The sequence below is a fragment of the Netta rufina genome (assembly GCF_964035555.1).
Source record: "Netta rufina genome assembly, chromosome: Z".
Classification (NCBI taxonomy): Eukaryota; Metazoa; Chordata; class Aves; order Anseriformes; family Anatidae; genus Netta; species Netta rufina.
The window spans coordinates 5,730,910-5,752,599 of NC_140126.1; the positions used below are offsets into that span (position 1 = coordinate 5,730,910).

At 52.4% G+C, this 21,690-nt stretch overlaps 1 protein-coding gene across 1 annotated transcript in view; it reads left to right on the top strand.

The window, feature by feature from the left end:
• Positions 1 to 21,690, top strand: part of DNAI1 (dynein axonemal intermediate chain 1) — a gene marked incomplete at both ends in the record, with an annotated part of 133,300 nt that overhangs the window by 110,570 nt on the left and 1,040 nt on the right. The gene's annotated exons all lie outside the window — the stretch shown is intronic.

A 21,690-nucleotide genomic window follows, 5' to 3' on the forward strand; every position in this document is an offset into this window, starting at 1 on the left:
ATTTAATAGTCCAAGTTTCGCTGTCAGCAGCGGTATCACAGCCCCGTTTATGAGCACTTGGCAGAAATAAACCAACAGGGGAACTCTTTGAGAGCACTCAGGTAGCATTTTCAGAAGTGACTTTTCACCAAGACAGAGAGCAGTGGCTTCAAAAAATGCCTGCAACTCCCTGTGAGTTTTGGCCTCCTGGATCATTTAGTGGCACACAGGGACAGGCGCCCGTGATGCTGAGAGGAAGCTGGGGACAGGCACTTGTGCTGGGGGCACATCTGTGCACACGCTGGGTAAGGAGTCTGCTTGTGCCGAGCAGAGCAAGTGTCCTGGCATCCTCACCCTGGTGGTTTGGGGACAGGAGCCTTCCCTAGCCCCACAGGCTGAGTGAGGTCTCTGGGGACGAGGACTTCTCAGTGCCTTGAGGCAGAGAGCTGTATTTCCATGGGGTGTGAGCCCGGCAAAGGCTTTCTGTGCCGGTTGCTCTTGTCCCTAGATAGTGTGAGGCTCTGGGGAGTCCTCTGGGAATGCACTACACAACTGCTAAGCACCAGCTCCAAGAGCCTGGAGTTTGGGGTCAAAGAGGCTTGAACCCAAACTTTGTGGGACGAGGAGCCACAAAGCAGAGCAGAGCTTGCTGGAGGTGGGTTTGCAATCAAGCTGCCACCAGTACAGTGCCACACTTGGCGTGCTGAGCACGCATCTCCCCAGGAACCCCCCCTGCTTGGGCAGAAGGCTCATGACAACAGATATTGTGCGTCGTGGAGAGTCCTGGTGAAGCTGTTTTGGATCCTTCTGTTGAGAGCTCAGGGGTGGAGCAGGAATTCTTGCAGTATTTTAAGAAGCAGCACTAAGAACAAGTGGCTCTCTGCTGTCATCCAGGCCACTTCTGGACTCCAAGTGCTCCTTAAATATTGCAGCAGTCATTAGGCAAGAATTGTTTAACTAATAAAATATTGTTCCTAATTTGTAACAACCTTGGTGGTTGAGTTCACCCGAGGGAAGCATTGCTGGAAGAAGAATCGGTTTGGGGCAGAGCTGTTTAATTAGTAAGCCTTTCGGGTTTCGTTCCCGAAAAGAAATTAAAGCATTTTGTCATCACAGTCAGAAGAATGTAGTTGCTCGTGGGCCTTGGTTTGTGTTTTTTTAAAAAAAAAAAAACAAAAAACACTGCTAAAATAGCCAGGCACAACCCATCAAGGCCAAAGGCGAAGAGGAGAGAATCAAAAAAATGTAAAGTGATTTTAGAAATGTTGGGAGAGCACAGCAGAGTGGGAGAAGACAAGAAGGCGGGTCAAGGAAAGGTTCAAATACAGCATTTGCTGAGGCTGAGGAAAATTTCTTGGACAGTACCCAGGCTTGTGGCTAGGGAGGCAGCCAGCCTCTTGGTCCGATGCTCATCTTGGATATTTATCTTGGATTATCTAGGATGATTATCTAAGTCTCTGTTCCTGCTACTGGTTTCCACACCTCTGTCTCTGTCCCTCAGGGACGATCAGGTTGCTCCCAGACCGCAGATGCTGGCTGACGGGGTCTGGGCAGTGTGGGTGGGTGGGCAGGGAGCAGGGCTGCAGGGGAGCAGGGCAGACTGAGCCTTCCTGCCCATGTGTGTGTGCCATGCACCTTGTCACACCAGACAATATCCACGAGGAGAGTGTCTGAAATCTCTTCTTCAGCCCATCCCTACCAACACTGCCTCCACCGCTATCTGCTGGGGCCCCAGTAGCTGTTGGGGGGTGAACTGGTCGGCACAGGGAGAGGAACACAAACTCCCTCCCTTCTGTCCCGGGATGTGCAACCCTGTGGGACTGCCTGTGTTTACAGGAGCGAGTAATAGATTAGGTGCACCCTCCAAGGTCACATCAGTCCTGGACTGGCTTAGCACTAGGTTTAGCACTAGGGAAAGTACACTTTGTCCCCAGAGTTTTTCCTTCAGCAGCTCTGAAGCGCTGTCATTCTGTCTGAAAGAAGAGTGCTCACCTCCCCTTTCCAAATGGTTCAAGAGTCTTGTTCTTCTAGTGGTGTTATTCCCGGTCCTGCCGTTCTCATGCAAATGCTCCTCTGTCATTGGCATTCATGCAGCCGCCTCTGTGCAGCCTGAGTGACAGCAGGAGTTCCTCGTGTCTCTTCAGGGCTGGCTAATTGTGCAGTAGCCCAAGAGCACAGAGCTCAAGCAGTGCTGGAGGAATTCAGCACCGAGCACTGCTGTGCAGTTTGGCCCCCTGATATGGGGGCACACACAAATAAGCTTGCATCTCATAAAAAACTGACCTGCAGCTTGATGGCTTTGCTTCCTCTGAGGTCTATAAATGCTTTTTGATTTCCTTTCAGTTCTTCCTCTGTTATTTAGGCTAGTTGCTGATAGCTGCTCTCTGTACTGCTAGGGGAAGAGCTGAGCACTGCAAGGTGGATCCAGGGACTTGCAAAACCCTACTTCTGCCCTTTCACAGCTTTCCATGTCGCCTGCATGGGTCATTTAAGGACAGATGGTTTTGGCAACAAGGCACAGCATCTCACCGATTGAGTAGATACCAGTCTGCTTTGAGTCTGGAGCTTGCTGCTGTAAAACCCTCATTTTCTGGGGGCTCAGTCTCCCAGGGTGCTACAGGGATGCCCCAGGCCTCTGGCACCCTGCAGGCTGTGCGGGACTGGGGTGCTGTGGCCATGAGCTACATGTGCACTGTCCCTGGGAGAGGGTCAGGGCTCTCCATAAGAAAGCTGTGGCAGTCCCCCTGGGTAATGCATGCTGGCCCCAGCACACTCTGAGGTCAGCAAGAGTCTTGCACACTGCTTGTGTGCAACTTCTCACAGCGTGAGCAACGCCGTTTGTGTCCTGTGGCCATTTCGCTACACAAACCTGTGACTCACAACTCGAAGCCCACAGAATCAAAAGCCTTTGGATATATATCTGTCTGGAGACCCTGCACATAGCCACTTCGCACAGGAGAGTGGCTGTGTGGCACAAATCCAGCTGTCTGGGAGTGTTACATCACAGGTAAAAAGAGGTCTGGATCTTGGACAGACACATCACAACCTCAGACACCAGCACTGCCTGGAGAGCTAGCCCAAACAAGCCAGCAGAGTGGACCTAAGGGGCTTGAATCTTCTGTTGTTAAACCATTTTTCTTTATTTTCAGTGAAATAACTCTTGGCTCACATCAAAGTATGTGAAAGGAGGCAAGAGCTCTGTGTAGCAGCAGGATTGCTGAACCCCAAGGTCAAAGAGATGGGGGTCTTCTTCTTTTTGCTGCTCATGGCCATGCATCTCCAACCTTAATTTTGTTGTGTAATGTCACTTTCTGTGACCTCCCTCTTTGGCAGCTGGGGGAGAGAGGAGAGACATCAGCGTATTTACAGGTTATTTTAAGCTGAAGTCAATTCTCAGCGCTCAGGATGAAGCGTGTTTAGTATGTGAAATGGAAACACTGGCAATTGGAGCAAGAAAATGTCCCGTTTTAAGAAAATTCAATAGTACTTCTGAATTATTTCTAAAGTGCAAGTCTCATCCTGTGAGATGCTGAAGTGCTGCCTGGGGGATACTGCACATTGGCTGGGACTGGCTTTGACTTACTAGTTCCTCCTTTGAAGATCTGTATAACAAAAAGGTTGCCCGTGTTTGAAAGTGATGTAAGGCTGCTTCTTATTGCAATGCCAGGAGTTTGGAGAGAGGCTGGGGAAAGAGCTTGGGGGATTTTTTTTTTTGTGATCAGTAACAATCAAGTCACTGAACTAAACGTTCCTCTCCTGAAATAAATCTGGTATCTTTCCTCTGCGTTTGCTATTTTCTGGATATAACTGAAATCTGAATTTGGCCAAGTAAAATGGTTTCGGTGGTGCCTTATTTTACTCCTTCCCTTGCATTTTTCTGCGGTGGCAGAGTTATGTTGCTAGAAGAACGGCTTTGTGTGAAGGCTTTCCATCCTCTCCCTCCTGGACCGATTATGTCTGTACTTGGTGCCCACCACCCCCTCGCAGTCTGGGCTTTGCTCCTCCACAGCCCAAGGAGCACATCGCTCCCTGCCCTGGGAAATGCCTGAGACAAGAGAACGAGGAGCCCTGATTGACATCTTCAAAGGGATTTTTGGGGAGATCTGTGATTGCCTGAATGTGCCTGCTCAGCTTCCACAGCTCCTCAGAGCCTCTGCTTTCTCCCACACCTTGCAGAAAGCTGTTTGGCACCGAGGAGTGGGCACAGCACAGTGCTATGGCAGCCCCTCAGGCTGCTTGGCTCGCCTTTCCTCCACGTTTCTTTCTTTAGCTCTCCTCTGCAGATTCCTTTCTGTGCACATGATTTAAATCCTCTCCAGAAAATCGGGGGATCCTTAGAAATCACCACTTCTTTATGTGAATGACAGCCCCTGAACAAAGGCCGGGCGAGCTCACGCCAGCTGGAGCCCTGTGGGAACGCGCTGCTCTCAAAGCGTGCCCTCGGCAGTGCCAGCGAGGGAGGTTTTTGGGGATGCTCTGATTCTCCCAGTCATAGCTGGGTCTGAGAGCAGGCCAGCCAGCCTGCAGCCTCTCCTGCTGAGGCTTTTGGTGCTTGGTCCCCTGCAGTGACTGGTTACAGCTGCCTGCTGACAGGAGCAGCGGGGACGCTTGTCCTGCAGGTCGTCTGAGGGTGACTTGCTCTTTCTCCAGAGCAATTTCTGAGCGCTGGCTGTGCCGCAGGGATGTGGAGGAGGAAAGCTTGTGAGCTCAGCCCCTGAGCTGCAAGGTGCATTTGAAGGGCAAAGCGATGGCTTTTCATGAGGAGGTGGTGCAAAGGCCTGGGAGACCTGGTCCTGGACTTGGCCTCTCTGTCTCCTAGGATGAGATGTGTCTCCTCTCCATTCTGAAGAGGGATGGGGACACTCATCTCCCCAGGAGCCAGCCTGTCTGAGCAGGAGATACCCACAATCACCATGGATCTGCCTCCCTGCAGCCTCTCTTCTCCGTGCATCCCTCCTGCTGAGTGCATCTGGGACACGTCTGACACATTCATACCTCGGAAGAGGAGCTGGTGTTGGGGTGTGCTGATGGAGAACCCCTGTTCCAGCAGGGCCTAGCAGCTGGGGATGTGTCCTGCCTCCCTGTGATGTCCGTCACAGGACAGTTGGGTGAAGGGACAGGCAGGGAGGAGCTGGCATCCCGTGGGTGTTCCAGCCAGCAAAGCATAAATAATCCTGAGATGCAGGTGAGCAGCTCCATGTTGGCTCTGCATCTCCACAGGGGTTGATTTGGCCTGTTTGTATTGGTCATGCAGCTTAGGTGGAAAAATGTAACTCATTCTTTCTAGCTTATGGCTGTGTGGTGTCCTGAGCACCTGAGGATGCACTCAGCAGGGACAGCAAATGGGACACTGGCCTTTATTTGCAAGGCCTGGCCCAGTCCTGTTTTTTCTTTGCTCCACAGCAATGCCCAAGGCAAGTGCAAAGCTCAGAGAGAGAGAGGGCTTTTACTCTTCTCCAAGCTCTTCAGCTTTTCATTGCTTGTGATACTGCATACCTTGTCCCTGGGCATCGTCTGGGCCCCCTGGGACAGCGTCCTTCCCTGCAGAGCCAGCCCCTTGGCATCTGCTGCAGTGACAAAGGCAGGAAATTTGACTCGACCTGGAGTGGGAAGGGATGTGGCTACAAGGACCAGCCTGGCGAATCCCTGTAACTCCTCTCAAGCTGCTGCCAGAGCCCACCACGCTCTTCCTCAAGCAGCCTGCCTGGGTTGAAACGAGCTGAGGCTGCCAGCAGAGACACAGAGGGCAGCTCTCTCCTGGGTGAGTGTGAGTGTATGTCTGTAAAACACCCCAAATGCATGGCTCTAAGATGCCCCTTGCTTGTGGATTTTATTTGCATGTTTCCTGAAGATTTACAGACCTCTGTGCCATGCTGAACCTCTGGGACCCCGATAACAACCGTAGCACTGAGTTTATCAGCCAGCTCTGCTCCCAGCCCCTGCCAAGCCTCTCCCCAGCACGTGCTCGTGCCATCTACCAGCTCCCTGTGAAAGAAAAGAAAAGGAGACACCTGCGCCGCCAGGCAGGCCAAATAATGGCCCTTGCTCAAATTAATTTGATGGGCTCAATGGGGAATTGTTTAAATGAGAGAAGAGAAGAAATCGCAGATGAATAAAATGTCTCACTGCTCACGGTGATGGAACTGACGCAAAAGGATTATTTTTATCTCGTGGAGAAAAGGAAGAGAAGAGCTTTGCAAAGCCAAGAAGAGGGGCTGCCTTGCAGCCCTGCTGGCTGTGGGAGCTGCAGTCACAGCAGCTCCAAGGCTCTCCCCGAGGGGAGATGTTACCCTCACATTCATCCACTGTTCGTGGGATGCCATGTGCCAACTGTGCGGGGCTGTCTTAGGGCAAACTTCCCCTGTTGTCTCCTACTCCCACCTCCTGCTTCTGATCCCACTGGGGTCCTGGTCAGCACAGAGACCTGTCCTACCTGGGCAGTGTGCTGGTCCTCATCTCCAGCCCCTTGGGCTGAAGTCCCCAAGGATTTTTCTTTAAACCCCCCAGACTATGTTCCAAGAGCTGTGTCCTTGCTGCGTGGTATCCCATGGGTCCTGTTCTCATGCTGCCCTTCCCAGCACACAAGGATCATCTCACGTTCCTGGCCACGATGCTCCCATTGCTCTGTGGTGGGACAGCTCCGAGTGTTTCACAGCAGCACAGGAGTGCTGGATCCCATCTGGGTGGTTGTCTCTCTCCCCACAGCCCTATCAGTAGGACACTCCTTCCCCACCATCCTGTATTTGTGCAGGGACTTGTTCCTGCTCATGTGTAGTATCTTGCATTTGTCCCTGTTAAATCACCTGCAGGTTTTCCAGGCCACATCTCCAGTCTATCAAGGTCATTTCAAGTTCCAGCCCTGCCTTCCTGGACACCTGCAGCCTTCCCGTCTGTCCCAGTGCCTGAGCTCTCGCAGAAATGCTGACCAGATCCCCTGCAGACCAAGGAGCACACGACACATCCCTCTGTGCTGGCAGCTCTGGGTACAGCTATTCAGCTGGGACTTGCCAGCCTTCAGCCATTTTATCTTGGTCTTTTGTCTCACTTGCAGATCAGAATGTCAAAGTAGGCAGTAGCAAAGCCTTCCTGAAGTCAGGATAAATGGTGTCTATGTCCTTCCTGTCCACAAGGCCTATTATGTTGTTGCAAAAAGAAATCAGATTGGTTCAGTATGACTTATCTGGTACAAATCCGTGTTAGCCATGATGCAGCTCCTTGCAGGCACTTACAACAGGTTGTTGGCTTGTTCCACTTGTCTTCTGAGAAGTGAGGTTAAGCTGGCGGGTTTGTGGTTCTCCTTTTTTTAGGACAGTTACAGCATTTGCCTTTTTCAGCTTTTCAATCCCTGTCATCCCCTGCTATTCCCCAAGACAAATGCTTCAGATTAAACCCTTAAAGGAGAGCCGCCTTCCCAAGGGGCTGGGGCTTTTGTAGCCACGATGGTCTAACACCATAAGCAAGCGAAAGCCTGTGGGCAGAGATAACACCCTTTATTAGACACACAGATATACCTGGGAAGAAAAGACAAGTGCACATGCCCTAAAGCTTGTCTTTTATTTTCTAGCTAGATATTAGTTGAGTTAATAAAAGGCATTTCCTCAGCCTGCCAGCCTGGGCTGAGCACACTAACTCGTGCCTTGTTCAGCTGGAGCTGAAGCCTGTACCTGTTGCTGGTATTGCTGCAATATCCTGAGGACTGGGGGCTGCAGGAAAGGGGAAGCGTGTCTGCCCAGGAGCATGGGTATGATGAGCACTGCTTGGTCTCTGCTTCTTATATTGCCTTGGTGTCAAAAGTCAGGCACCGAAACCAGAATGACCCGAAATACAGCCGTGAGACTGGAGGATGCTCACCCCCCTCCAGGATTAGGTCCCCGGCTTTGATCTGTGCTGAAGGAACCTGCTAAGCCAGGGAAAGGACCTCAAAGGCTCGCACTTTATCTGGCTTGGGCAAACCACAGGGCAGCCAGTGGGAGTGCAGGAAATTACTAATTTAGTGCCTTTCAAGTCATCAAAAAAAAAAAAAAAAAAAAAAAAAAAAAGCACTGGGGTTTGCTTCACAGTTAGAGTTCATAATCGAGCAGAGCCAGGGAGCAAAAGGCTTTTGGACTGGGTTTCAATTACAACTGCTTGTTCGAGGGGAAAAGCTGTGCTCTGTAGAGCAGTTCCTTAGGGTGGGGATCCTGGGGTGGCTGTCAGGGACACAGCCTTGTAGAGGGGTCTGTCAGGCAGGGGAAACTCCATCCCACTGCCCCCTTGCCTATGTAGGGAAATTCGGTTGTTCACGGTGTTTGCACCCTGCTCATAGCCATGGATGTGCTGCCAGGTGTGGTTTTTCAGAGGCTGGTGTCAGAGAGAATCTTCTGCAGCCAGCCAGATCTTCATTTTAAGGCAAGGTTAGTCTGAGCTGTAACTCCCTAGGAGTTGGCTGAGTCCTGAAGCTCAAATCTGCATCTTGGAGACCTTGAGAACAGGCTCACACAAGCCAGCAAGGGCTTTCCTGTGGCCAGAGGGGAGCTGCAAGCATTATGGAGACGGGAGAGGGAGGCAGGAGCATTTGGCAAGGCAGAGGATGCTGTGAGCATGCGGCAGCACGCCGGCTCCCAGGGCAGAGCTGAGGGCTGGGATGGTGCAGGTTGGGCTGGATTTCTTAGAAAAGCAACAAGAAACTGTGATGCCATCATCGCCTGCCTGCAAAGGAGGGAAGGGAGAGGGGTTGTCGGAGAGAGCTCCAGCTTTGGTTCATGTGTCTCTGAAATAGTTGCAACATTTAAGGTCACGGGCAGAGCAGAGGTTTCCCAAGAGCGAAGCTGTTGTTTTCTCCTCTCCATCCCTGCCCTTTACCCAGGTTGGATTCACTGGCAGGGGTTCAATGGAGAAGGTCCAGCCCTGTGTCCCCACGGGCTTTGCAGTGACAGCTTTTGCTTTCTGCAGGCTGCAGTGAAGCCACCCACTCTAGCTTGTGCGTGCTCCTCCCTGTGAGTAAGTAAAAGAGCTGCTAGACCCCAGAGTAAGTAAAATCCTCGGGCAGCCTGGGCTGAAAGGCACTACAGAAGTGCCAGACAGATGAGGTGTGGCTGAGGGAATTAGAGAAAAGCTAAATGTTGCATCTGAGCAGTGTCTGCTTCTCGAGAAAGAGTTGCTTGTCTAACAACACGAGGCCTCGTAAACATCACCACATTCCCCGTGTACCAGCTGCTCACTTGGTGGGCTCCCAGCCTTGCTTGGCAAATACCATTTAAGTGGGTGACAAAACTGCTGCAAGACGTTATTTATAGCCTAAAAAGAACGGCCTGTCAGGTGCAGGCCTGAGATGGACTATCTTTTAACGATAAACAGCGTGGTATTTTTGTTGATAGCTCCTGTTGATAGCATTGTCAGTGTCAGATGTGAGTCTTGCTGATGAGTAAATAGTGCTGGTGCCAGATGAACAGGTACCAGGGTGTTATTTTAACAACACCCGTCAGAGCACAGCCTCTGATGAGGCACAGCACCAGAGCACAGCAGCAGGGTGGTGTGGCTGGGATGTAAATCCCATGCAAATCGCCCTCACGGCTCCGGGGTTGTGTCCTGGAACTGGAGAGGCTGAAAGAGGCTTAAAAGTCACAGAGGTAAGCATGAACTCCCAGTGTGACACTGAAACACAGAGCCAAACACAATCTCGTTGGGGTAATTCAGAGCAGGGCCCCGTGTTTGGGAGCAGCAGCAGTAAACCCATGGCTGGATGCAGTGCACACTGAGGGATTGACACTTCAGTGCAGGTGATGAAAGATGCAAACTAAGTCTGGAAGGACCAACAAGGTTGATCTAAGGTCTGGAAAACATAATTTCAAGGATCTCCCCAGGGCTTCAGAAATAAGTTAAGCAATAACTTGATCTCAGCTTAAAAGCACCTGCAAGTGGAAGGGGTTCCCAGCCGTGGAAGGCTCTTCACATTAGCAGAAAGCAGTGTAATGGGATTTCGCAGCTGACTGCAGCTAAACAGATTCAAACAATGACCAGGGCGTACACACTTAGAGTGGGCACTGGCTTATCTGCATCCCTCAAACTCCTTCAAGTCAAAACCCCTTGTCTTGTGCTAGAAGATGTATTTTAGCTCCGAGAGGAGTCATTGGTGTGATAAACTTACTGACTGAGGCTGTGTGGATCGTTCCTTAAAACCTGTTAAATCTATTTCTGCCTTTGGTCCTATTGAAATGATGTGAGACTGATGGGCAGCATTGCAGGGAGAGATTCACAGCTTTTATAAAGGGGAATTCACAGCTTGGAGCAGCCCAGGTAGCTCTATATGAAGAGATTTATGGACTCCTGAACTCTTCAGTTCTCTTGATGGTGGCTTATTTACTAGCTCGTGTCAAAAAATCAAACTGTAAGCACTTGGAGATAACAAGGTGTTACCCTAACAGCGAGCATGGGTCTGTCAAGGGCGAGACACATTAAATCAATGTTATCCCTTGTCTGCCATTGAAATAAGCCTGGTGGGGAGAGATATATTTGCCCCACATGTCTGGGGATCACATAAGCTGCCGTCTTAATTTATTTCAGGCTGGAGGTTTCCCACTTGTCAGTAAGCACAGGGAAACTGTCCTCACCTTCTCATCCCTGGGGTGTCATCTCTCAAAGACTCTTAACCCAGCTTTCTCCCGTGTCCTTTTGCCATCTGCCTCAGGCTCCAGCTTCCCGTGGGTTTTCTCCACTGCTTCCCAATCATCTTTGGAAGATCTCTTTCCTCCCTTTTCCCCTCTAACACAGACAACCGGTCTGTACAGCTGCCTACAGCCTTTGCATACCCTGGGAGGAGAGAGCTGGGGATCTTGTCCCCTCGTACAGTGTGCCAGGGGCTGGGAATTGCCTCACTGAGGACTGGATCGCACCAGTCCTGGCACTATGTACAATATATGGATAAGAGAACATTTGCTTAGAAAGGCTGTCAGCAGTAAGGTGTATATATATCTATTCAATATATCAATTCAATATATACTTGGCAATGAAGAGCATCCTGGGTTCACAGAGCCACAGATGCATTCAGGCTGGAAGGGATGCTGGAGGGCTCTAGTCCAAGCCCAGCTCAGCTCTAAGATCAGACAAGGTTGCTCAGGGCTTATTCTAGTCCTGAAAACCTCCAAGGCTGGGTGCTCCACAACATGTTCAACTGTTTGACTGTGGAGGAAAACATCCTTATGTTAAGCTGGAGCCTTCCCTCTTCCAGCTGACAGCTGTTATGTCTCATTCTCCTGCTGTGCACTGCTGTAAAGACTTTGGCTCTGTCTTCTTGATATCCTTCTCCTGGGTTCTAGTGGGCTCTTGTTTACCCCAAAGCCATCTCTTCTCCAGGCTGAGCAAGCCCAGCTCCCTCAGTGCCTTCTCAGGTGCTCCAGCCCCCAGCCATCTTGGTAGTCTCTGCTGGGATCTGGTTTATTGACATCTCATTTCAGGGTGAGCTACCTTCTGCCTCTCTTCCCATAGGTGAAACTGGGACTCTCCCATCCATTAGCAGAAAAGGAAGGTTTTTACAATCTGTTTCTCATCATCAGGGCCAGAGAGCAGAAGACAGCACAGCCATCATCTCCTTGTCTTACTTCTTTCCTCCTCGGGAAGCTCCTTTCCTTTTTTTCCAGTGACTGAGTTATGTGGCAACACATAGCACCGGGGACAGGAGGTGAGAAAGGTTCAGCCTCTTCGCTTCCTCCCACCTCCTGAAGCTTCTGTCATTAGCACTCACCTGGTGTTTCTTAATTAGCACATTCTGCCTGCCTGTGCTGCAGCCTTCTGGAGAAAATCCACCAAAGCTTTATCCATTGTATGACACGATGTACTGAACCTTTAGACTTCTTACCAGGCTGACAGCTTCTCTTACGCCATAGCATTACACAGGGGTTGAGTGTGATTAGCACCCTCAGACCCTGCAGCCTTCGTGGGCTTGATGTGTCTCTCCTGAGGGAGCCTTCCTATGTGCTTGTATACTTGCCTTTCTTCAGATGGTGAGTGCGTGGCTGAGCTAAGCCAGCTGGTTTTATTCATCCCAGGAGCAAAAGGCTGAAAAATCACCCCAAAAGAGCAGTTGCCAGGGGTTCACCCTCAGCCTGGGATGATATCTCAGGGCAGCCTGCAGGTTTGGGGGTGGATGTTGTCCTCACTGGCATCTCAACCTCTCCATTCATACCCTGGACGGTCTAGCAGAGAGTCCATGTACAGTCTTGGGAGGGACTGGAAGCACAGAGGGTTTAATGTTTTTAGAAGACTTGGATTTAAAGGTTTTGGAAGATCAGATTCCTGCATGACCTCAAAACACTGGAGGGATGGACTGAAATCAAGACCTGGGCTGTCCTGCACGGTTTCACACGTTGACTGTGCTCACATCACACACCTCCAGGCCAGGACCTGCTGTTGCAACTCATCATGGACTCCAACAGGGTGTGATTTCAGCGGGGAGAGCGGTGAGAGTTTGGCTCGTGCTGTGTTCACCACAATAGCATCCAAGCCCCAGGTGATCACACAGGAAGCATTGCATTTGTCTATAGCTAAATCAGGGGAGGCTGGAATAAATCAGCTCTGTTATGGGTTCTCTGCTGCTCTCGCTGGGTTTCTGGCTGGCTGGCTCATTTACAGACGGTTGCTGGGGAAGTTAAATTACAAGCAATAACCATTCACAACGAACCAGGCTTCTTAAGGGTTTTACAGGCTAGGGAAGGGCTGGCAGTATTTCCCCAGTTACCTTCTTCTCACTTTCAGAGCAATTGCAGCACTCACTTTGGGATTTTATGCATCTTTATGGCAAATGGGGTGTTAATGAAGGTATAATTACTGGAATTAAATTTGGATTTAATTTTCTGAGCACAAATGGCCACTTTCTGTCTTTCTTTTGTTCCGCGCTTGGTTACCAGCTGTGAAAACATCTCCTTTCAGGATTGTTCTTGGTGCAGAGGCATTTGCGCAGTGCTGGGCATGCAGTGAAGCAATGGGCTCGACCCCTGCTGGGCTGTGTTTCACCCAGCTCTCAAATGATGCTCAGCACTTCCCGGCATCAAGAGGGATGAGCACGATCAGCAAAGTGCCTGGAGAAGGCACCGTGTTCCCTTGGCACTTGTGGTGTCTCCATCTCACAGCGTTTACACACAGGATCCACATGGTTAACTGTTCTGCTGGAGAGGCAGTGGGATACAGGGGGCTGCTACGACTTTATTTCTACCAGGCAATTGTTTCCACTATTCCTCTGGGTCAGTTATGCGTGTCCTGATGGAGAAGAACAATTCTGGTGATCATCTGGAGGCGTTTTGAAACATCACCAGGTTCTTGTTCAATTTTTACTGCTTCTTCCCAGACCTGCAGCATGGCTGGGTTTCGGGGAGCTCCTCATGCCAGGACAATACCCGGAGGATCCATGCTTGGACTTAGCTCGGAACAGAAACAGGAGGGCCTGGGGAGAAGTGAGCCCTCCTGAGATAAGCTGACCATGAGACTGAGCAATGGGGGAATTACCCTGGGAGGTGCTCACCTGAAGGTCCCTAATGACTTCTGCATCATTTTTATCACAGCCTGCCTTCGTTTTACAATACTGTGTTGTGAAGAAGCTCCGTTGGTTTCAGCAGCTCGCTGAGCAGATGGATTGAAGTGGTCTATAGCAGTGAAGTAATTGTGTTTTGGTACAACAGAGGCACACCAGGGAGCACGTAAGATCAACTCAGGTGCAGCATCCTGGTCAGCAACCCAAATCAAAGAGCAGTTCAGGGAAATCACCCGTGGGCACACTGACTGTGCTGTTGGCAGCATGGGCAGTCGCTGTGAATACCCCCTTGGTTTTAGGAGGTGGTGTTGAATTGACTTCTCCCAGGGCCAGTTCCTGCCTCGGGTATGCATTAGCATCAGCGAGATTGATTACTGCTTGCATCTCCCTTCTACTTCAGTTATAATTGAGGCAGCAATATATGCACGGAGCAATTAGATTTTAATAATGCTTTTCTAAGCAGGATGTCAAGGAGCTTAGTAGAGGGACTTGGACTGGAGTCAGCTCAGCAGCTTAAGACGGGATTGTCATTAAAATGACTGCCTCCCGCCTGAGCAGCTGACCTGAACACAGGATCCAGGTCTGCTTTTTAGGCAGGGCGCACCTTATCCTTGCCTGCAGACCTTATCCAGGAGCCCCTGTGCTCCTGGGTCTCTGGTGCATGTGCAATCTGGGTCTGCTGCTGGGACGGGAGCACCTCCAGTCCTGGCCCCATCGGCATCCCCATCACTGTACCCAGAAGCTGACATTGAGCTCTGCCATGGGATGCTTTCTGCAGAGCAGTTGTTGGTTGGGTTGAGGATTTCTTCAGGGCAGCTCTGTTCATCTCCAGAGGTGTCTCCCTGAAGGAGGAGAAGTGCTCCACAGGTGCCCCTGCCCCTGGAGCTGCCCACCGGCACATTGCTGGCTTTCTCCTGCCTTGTTTCATCCTGTCTGCTTCTGGCTGATATGAGCTCCCCGGGCCCCACATTTGCAAACAGCCTGAGGTGAATCCTCTTCTTTGCACAGCTCCTCCTCAGACCCTTACGGGCAGCTGAGTGCCACTGGGTCAGTGTGACTGCAAACGGGGAGGGGGTGACAGGGGTAACACAGCCCCAACACCACTGCTGCTGCATGCGTGGCAGCGGGCAGCGAGGAGCATCCTCCACCACGCAGCACCGTGCAGAGCTGATCTGCAGGAGATCAACACCAGCAAAGCTCCTAACCAGGAACTTGCAGGACACTGTGGTGTGTTACAGCTGAGCCTCATTTGTCTTGGGGCAGGAAGGGATTTCTCAGCTGCTGTAACAGGGCCAGGTCCCGGGGAAGAGAAACAGCTTTAACCATGGTGCTTCCCATGCTCGTCCTGCGTCCAGCTTCTCACTGATCACTTCCAAGCCCTGATTTGCATGCTGTGGGGTAACTCAGTCTCAGAAAGAGACTTTGCCTGACCTTCCACATCGTGCAGAGTAAGCATGTTGCTTGTTTTTGGACCTGTGAGTGTTTGTGTAGCATCTGTAATTTGCCGGGCTGTTTCCTTTGCAGCAGGCAAGGAAAATCTGTGCAGGTCCTTTAATTTGTGACAAATGGGAGACACGGTCTGAAATAAACAGGATACACTTCAGTGAGGATGGAGGCAAAATACCAGGGGAGGGGAAGGAAACAAGAATAATTGAGCAGGGATATTTGCAGGAAAAGACCCCAGACACCTGCCAGCAGTACCCTGCCGTAGCAAAGGTGACGTACGGGAGAGCACGGGCAAGAGAGGGGCAAGCAGGACACGTGAGCTGATCCTTCGTCAGCTCCAGTTTGGGGCACTGTGCCTGAAAGACCTGGTGAGCAGGCGAGCAGCAAGGGCAGGGTGGCCAGCAAGAGGCTGGAAGCTGGGGGAGCAGGGAGGCAGGCACCCCAAAGAGGTGCTGGGCTGGCGGGGCGAGGAAGGCAGCAAAAGGCTGATGGAAAGGGATTTACAGGCGTGAAAGAGACGTGCTGATAGCCATCACCAGGGGATGGGCTGGCAGCACCATCCCTGGAGGTTTTCAAAAGAAATGGGCACGCAGGTGATGGGAGCAGAGCGTGAAAGCCCAGCGCTCGGGGCACGTTGTGCCTGTACCCCGAGGAACGGGTCGAGCGCTGGGCAGGCGTCTGTCAGGAGCAATTCAAAGGCAGCCACAGACCGGGGCGGACTGGTGGGCGCTGGAGGGCTTCTCCTAGCCCTGCTCCAGCGATGCTGTGATTTAACTGAAACCTACACACGAGGACGTGTTGTCGGGCTGACACAATTGTTCACGCAGTTGAAATATCTGGTGCTATTTCTGGAGCATCCCCGAGTTCAAGTGCAGTCATGGAGAGCAGGAGAGAGGAGGGAGCGCTGTGGCCTGGCATACTGCAAACCCAGCTCTTTCGGTGCGACGGTATCAATTGTAATACATCTTCCATGTCATTGGCATTTAATGTTATTAAATATCCGGCATCTGGGAGTGAAGACATTTATTTTCACTTCTATTTATAGCAAAGCTCAGTTCCCAATGTACTTGTATTTATCCAGAGCGAAGTATATTCACACGCTGTCATGTTAGTAGCAAACAAGAATACATTTTTGTTGCAAATATTTCCGTGAGTTATACTAAAAGCCTAATGTGACAAAAGTTACAAAGGAAATGTGTTAAGAGAGAAGTAGCAGCTGGACTTTCTTAAGGCAGTTAAAAGGCGTTCGCAGGGGATGTGTGTTAGAAATGGTAGTCAGAGAAAGAGGGATTTGGAAAGAAACAACCCCGACTTTTGAAAATGTAGTGTTGGTGCAACTGCAAGTGATCTCTTGTGATGTTGTGCTCTGCGAGATAACAGCAGTGCCAGGGTATGGGAAGAATGGCACATCCACAGCCTTGTTTGGTTGCTTTTATTGAAGTCTAATCCGTAGCAGCTTACTGAGCCATCATGCAAAGACACCAAAGTGGAGCTGAAAAAACAGAAAGGAAAGAGAGATGCCGGCTGATAAGGAAGCTGCCGTGCAGCTGATGGCGCTACCTGCCAGCTGGCATCGGGGTTTGTGGCTGAGGACTGCCGGGCTCGTGCATTTAGGTTTCACTGCAATTGCAGGAATATTTGGGGTTGAGCTAGAAGCCACAGCACCTCCTGTCCAGTGGTTTGTGGGGACAGTCCCAATTAAAACCAGTTCTAGCTCCTTCCTCCCTGCTGCTTGTGCCTGACAGATCCCACAGCTGGATGCCAGGCGCTGGTGCCCCGCCAGCCCTTCCACCTGGTGCCATCATAGCACAGGGCTGCCCGCTGGGTGCTGCCGAGAGCTAATTAAAGTAATCATATCCCTCCAGGAGAGACCGATGGCACTGCAGGAAGCTGGAGCCCAGCAGGGCTGGGTGCAGGGCTGAGGGTGGTGGGGGATGTACCACTTGCCCCCCAGGGAGGCAAAGGAAGGGCCTCCCCTTGCCTCTGCCCCTTCCCAGTGGTGGTTCGCAGCACCAGGACTCCCTGTGCTGGAGGTAAAAGCTCTGGGGCTCTTTACATCCTTTTAGTCCCTTTACAAAGCTTATACAGGTCAAGGCAGGCTAATTACCTTGCACACTGAGCACAGAGTGTTTTTTCTCAGTGCTTAGTGCTAAATCTGAGAACTGATACGACTGAAAATCACTTCCACGAGCCTTGTGAGGAGTTTGTCATCTCCCCAGGCTGCCCTCTTCAAGGTGGCTTCTCAGTGACCAAGGGTGATTGATGCCTGAGGACAAAGCTGGTCTCCATCACACACATGCACAGATTGTGGCCGAATTGTCCCCACGGCTGACAAAACGCAGTGTGTCTTCTCATAGGAGCAGAGCGCCTGTTGCTCATCTTGGCCATGCTTACCAAGGTTTCCTGCACAGCAGCTAAATGAGGGCTTCTTGGGGCTATATTTAGGTGCCCAAATTAGTGGTGTGTGAGGCATCGCGTATGGCTCTGGAGTTAGCGAGAGCAGGGAGCGCTCTGCATGGCTGAAAGCCCAATTTCTTCATCTGCCCAAAGAGCAAAGCCTGGGACTAACCCTTCCTTCGCCTGCAGCTGCTCGTGGCCTTGCCCATCTTGTGCCTCTTGGTGCCACCAGCACCCTCCTTGTGTTTTGCTCCAGTGCACACCGAGGCCAGACTGAGCTGCGGTCCCTGTGAGCTGAGATGAGCAGATCAGCAGCTTTGCATTTCCACCAGCACCTAATGCTTCTGGTCTGGCAGCTGCTCTTCTCCACTGCAGTTTGGTGCTGGCGGTGGTTTGTTAAGTCCAACATGCCAAAAATGCTCCGGAGGCTCGCTGCCGAGCATCTCCTGAGCTCTTTGCTAAGGGAGAGATTGCACCACAGCACCCGCTGGCACAAAAGCCAAGCTCCTCCATGGCACAGCGTTGCTGCAGGCCAGCAAAACCGGCAGGGGAAGAGTTTGGTTCCTCTGTGTGAACATCCTTTGCTTGGCCAGAAGGCACTGTGAGGGGAATGAGCCAAGCTGTGGTGTCCCAGCCTGCCTCTGGCAGAGTGGATGTGGTGACAGAGCCCTCCTGCATGGCTGTGGATGAGAATTTGACCTGGCTTTTAGCTCTCTGCTGCTGCAGAGCCTGGCCTTCCCACCTCATTCTCTCCCCTCTTGCTTGCGTGTTGGTAAGGCAGGCACCCACCACGAGATACAGGTGCCCCCTGCGTTTCTCCACGTTCCCTCTGGTGCACACCTGGGATGCTCCCAGCCTCTTCCAGGTCTGATCCGAATTTAAAACCAGCAGCACAGCTTTCAGCTGAAGCTGGCAGGACGAGCATTTTGGGGCCATAGCCCAGCTCGTCCAGCACCTCGGTGCGGGAAGCAGAAAGCGATCCTGTGTGGCCGCTGATCCTGTGTGGTTGCTGATGTCTGAACAACCCAGCCATCCCCTGGGCTTTTCTGCCAGCTTCATTCCCTGCAAGCAGAACATTTCCTGCGTCATTTATTTCCAAAGAGGAGCAAAATAAGCCTAAATCCTTATCTCCAGTCTGTCAGCTAATCCTTCTGTGGGCCAGGAGCAACGCCGGCAGATCGGGCTGTGAGTGTAACCTGAGGCTCTCCGCGGCGTTGCTGCTGCCTGTGAACAGCACCTGGAGAGCCCCAAAGTGGCCCTGGCACCAGCGTCATCCCCAGCTTAGCCTAAGTGGGCTCCAGCTTCACCTGCAACACCAGAGCTTGCTGTAGGGCCGTGGTGGGGAAGTTTTGGAAGGGTTGAGAGCTGTAGGGTGTATCGTGTCCCTTCCGTGCCTGTTTGGTTGGTGGCCCCAGGTGAGGAAAATCTTGCTGTGTTCACAAAGGAGTTTGGGTTTCTTTGTTCTTCCCAACTCCAGGGAAGGCTCCAGGGAGGTCTCTTCTCTCCTCTCATCCACTGAATTCTTTGATCCCGTCACTGATGAGGTCAAAGAAAGGTCTTCTCCAGAAGCAAAGCACCTCTGAACGCCTGGCAGACCGTGCGCCCCTTCCCATTGAGGGCAATAAGGCTGGGGGGTTTGGACAGCCCCATCGGTGGCTTCCTGAAGCTTCTCACCCCCTTCTAGATCAGCCTGTAAGAGTTTAAACCCTCTTTGCACATGCCCTAGGTCACTGGGATGTTTAGCAAAGTGGCCAGACCCTGTGCCAACACAGCTGTGCCCAGAAATCCCGTCCTGCCAGGAGCAGCAGGGACTGGGAGCACTGGGGTCACGTCGGCAGCGGGGCAGGGCCAGGCTGGTGCCCCTTGGCCAGGACGCAGCAGGACAGGGTCCCCTCGGCTCCCGGGGAGGTTTCGGGGAATTTTCCACTCGTGCTCGTGCCAGCATGGTTGACTTTCTCGCTACTTTAAAACATAAACATGTTTTGCTTTGTTTAATCGAAACCTCGCAGCAGATGTTTTATGATCATTCCACCAATGGGAAAAGAAAAAAAAAACGGAGGCTGGGAAGTGCCAGCACCATGAGTTTTATGGGAGGGTTTTAATAACTTGGCGGCTTACTGCTCAGCGAGGGAACGAGGGCGGCAGCCAAGGCGCAGCGACTCCAGCCTCAATGACTGCCGTGTCCTGGCCCCAGAGCTCAGCGAGTGCCAGCATGGGGAGCGCTGGGGCAACGGGGTTGGGTTCCTCAAATGGCCAGTCCTGATCCTCGTCCTTGTCCTTGTCCTCATGCTTATCCTCGCCCTGTGGCTCCATCTCACTCATCTGCCACCTCCTGCTTTGCTTTCAGCATCAGCACCCGCCTCTGGGGCTGTGAGGACCTGCATGGTCCACGCTGCGATGGGGCCAGGCACCCCCTGCCTCAGTTTCCCTCCCAGGCACAGGGGTCTCCTCCCATCCCCAGCTCCCCGGGGCCGTGTCCCAGCGGTGGGATAGGCTCTGGGACAGGGTCTGTCCCCGTGCAGAGCCATCCAGGCTGTGACACATCCTCCATCACGGTTTCCTCCGAGCGCGTTTCGCTCTCTTGCTGGGAAATGTTAACAACAAAATCAATGCGAATGCTGCTGCCAGCGGCTCCAGTGCCTGTTTGATGAGCTCCTCGGGGACAGACCTCCTGTGTAAGCTCAGCCCTACATCTGTCGGCTCCAAGGGGGGGGGATGCTCTGCCCCAGCTCCCTTTTGGCTCCTGGAGAGCCCCCAGGGTGCGGTGTGAGCAGGGGGCAGGTGGAGGACAGACCCCGCGAGTGCATCATCGCCCTCCATCAGGACGGAGGGGACCTTTAGGGTCGCAGCCACGTGGGTGGTGATGTTTCCCCTCGCTTCTGCTCTGAGAAGCCCTGCTCCACGGAGGCTCGAGGCGGGTGAATCCCATGGGTTTGCAGGAAGATGCCACGTGCACTGAGGTGGGTGCTGTGTCTGCGGGGCTATCGGCCAGCCTGCAGCCACGTGGCTGGCCCGGCTCACGCACACAGTCACCCTGAGGGAAGGGCAGGTGGAAGGAAGGAAGCCTCATCCCGTCCCAGTGCTCCCCAGGAGGCATTATAATTTTCCTTCTCTGTGTCATCCCGCTTGCCTGGTGATTTGGCATTAAACCAGGGCTCTGGTTTGGTTACGGCTCATTACTGGCTGGCGTGTGACTTGGTTGCAGCTTTGTCAGCAGCACCAGAGGAGACGAGCTGGCCTCCAGACCAAGGCTTCAGAGACAGGTCAGCGACAAGGAGCTGAGCCTCAACCTCAGAAATACCTGCAGGGTGTCAGCCAGGGACCCTCGCTGGTGCTGGGGATGGCAGCAGGGACATCTTCAGCTTCCCCTTCTCCCAGCTCTCGCTCCCACGGCCCCGTGCACGGTGCTGAGCGCGACGCCGGGTGCCAAAGGGAGCGTTTTGCACGCAGGCAGACAGCAAAGCAGCTTTTCTGCGCAGATAGCTCAGTCCTGAAATACCCCGAGCAGCTGTGTTTATCCCAACGCTCCTGCTTAGCGAGATGCTCGGCGCTGACGTGGGCCGTGAGCACAAACATCGCTCCCAGCACCCGGACCCGAGCTGCCGAGGGCGTTGCTCACTTAGCGGAGTTAATGCAAACCAGCCCCGGCCTGGGATGCGAGGCGTGGACCTGGCACTTCAAAACAACCCGGACTCGCTCCTGCGCTTGGAGGCTTTCATCTCGGGAGCAGAGGGGTTTCCAAGTGCCCCGTTCACACCAGCAGTGCTTGCACCACAAGTTTTCCTCCCTCTGCCTAAGGAAACCTCTGCTGGGGTGTGCTGGGCTGGGGTGGGAGAGCCCCAGGGATGCCTCAGGGTCTTCCTTCCCCTCAATTTTCTCTTCTTCTAGAGAAAAGCACCGAAGGCCTTGTTAATGCCTTGGTTTGACAAGTGGGGGAGTCGCAGGGTGCGGATGGCTCTGTTTTCCTGCCTGCCCTGTGGCAGGGGTGCTCCTGCACGGGCTCTCTCCCCATCATCCGCTTGGAGAGGGGACTTGGGAAGCTGCACCTCCCTGTGTGCGTATCCAGATGGCCCCAGCTCTCTTCTAGCAAGGGCAAATTCCTGCTGCCTTTAACGCAGCCCACTTTTGCTAGAGGAACAGAGAAATCCCTGCAGCTCCATGCGCAATTTTCTCTTTGTTGTGCCCCAGCATTTTTGTTTTGTTTTGTTTTGTTTTTTCCCCCGGAACTGAAGGAAGAAGCAAGTTTGTAATCACTGCACTGGGGGCCGTCAGAGGAGCTGATTGAGCAAGAGGAGAACTGATCTTTTCTAAGCGGGGAGAGCAGGAAGCAGGCAGACGCCTCGCTGATCACCAAGCTTTGGGATCAC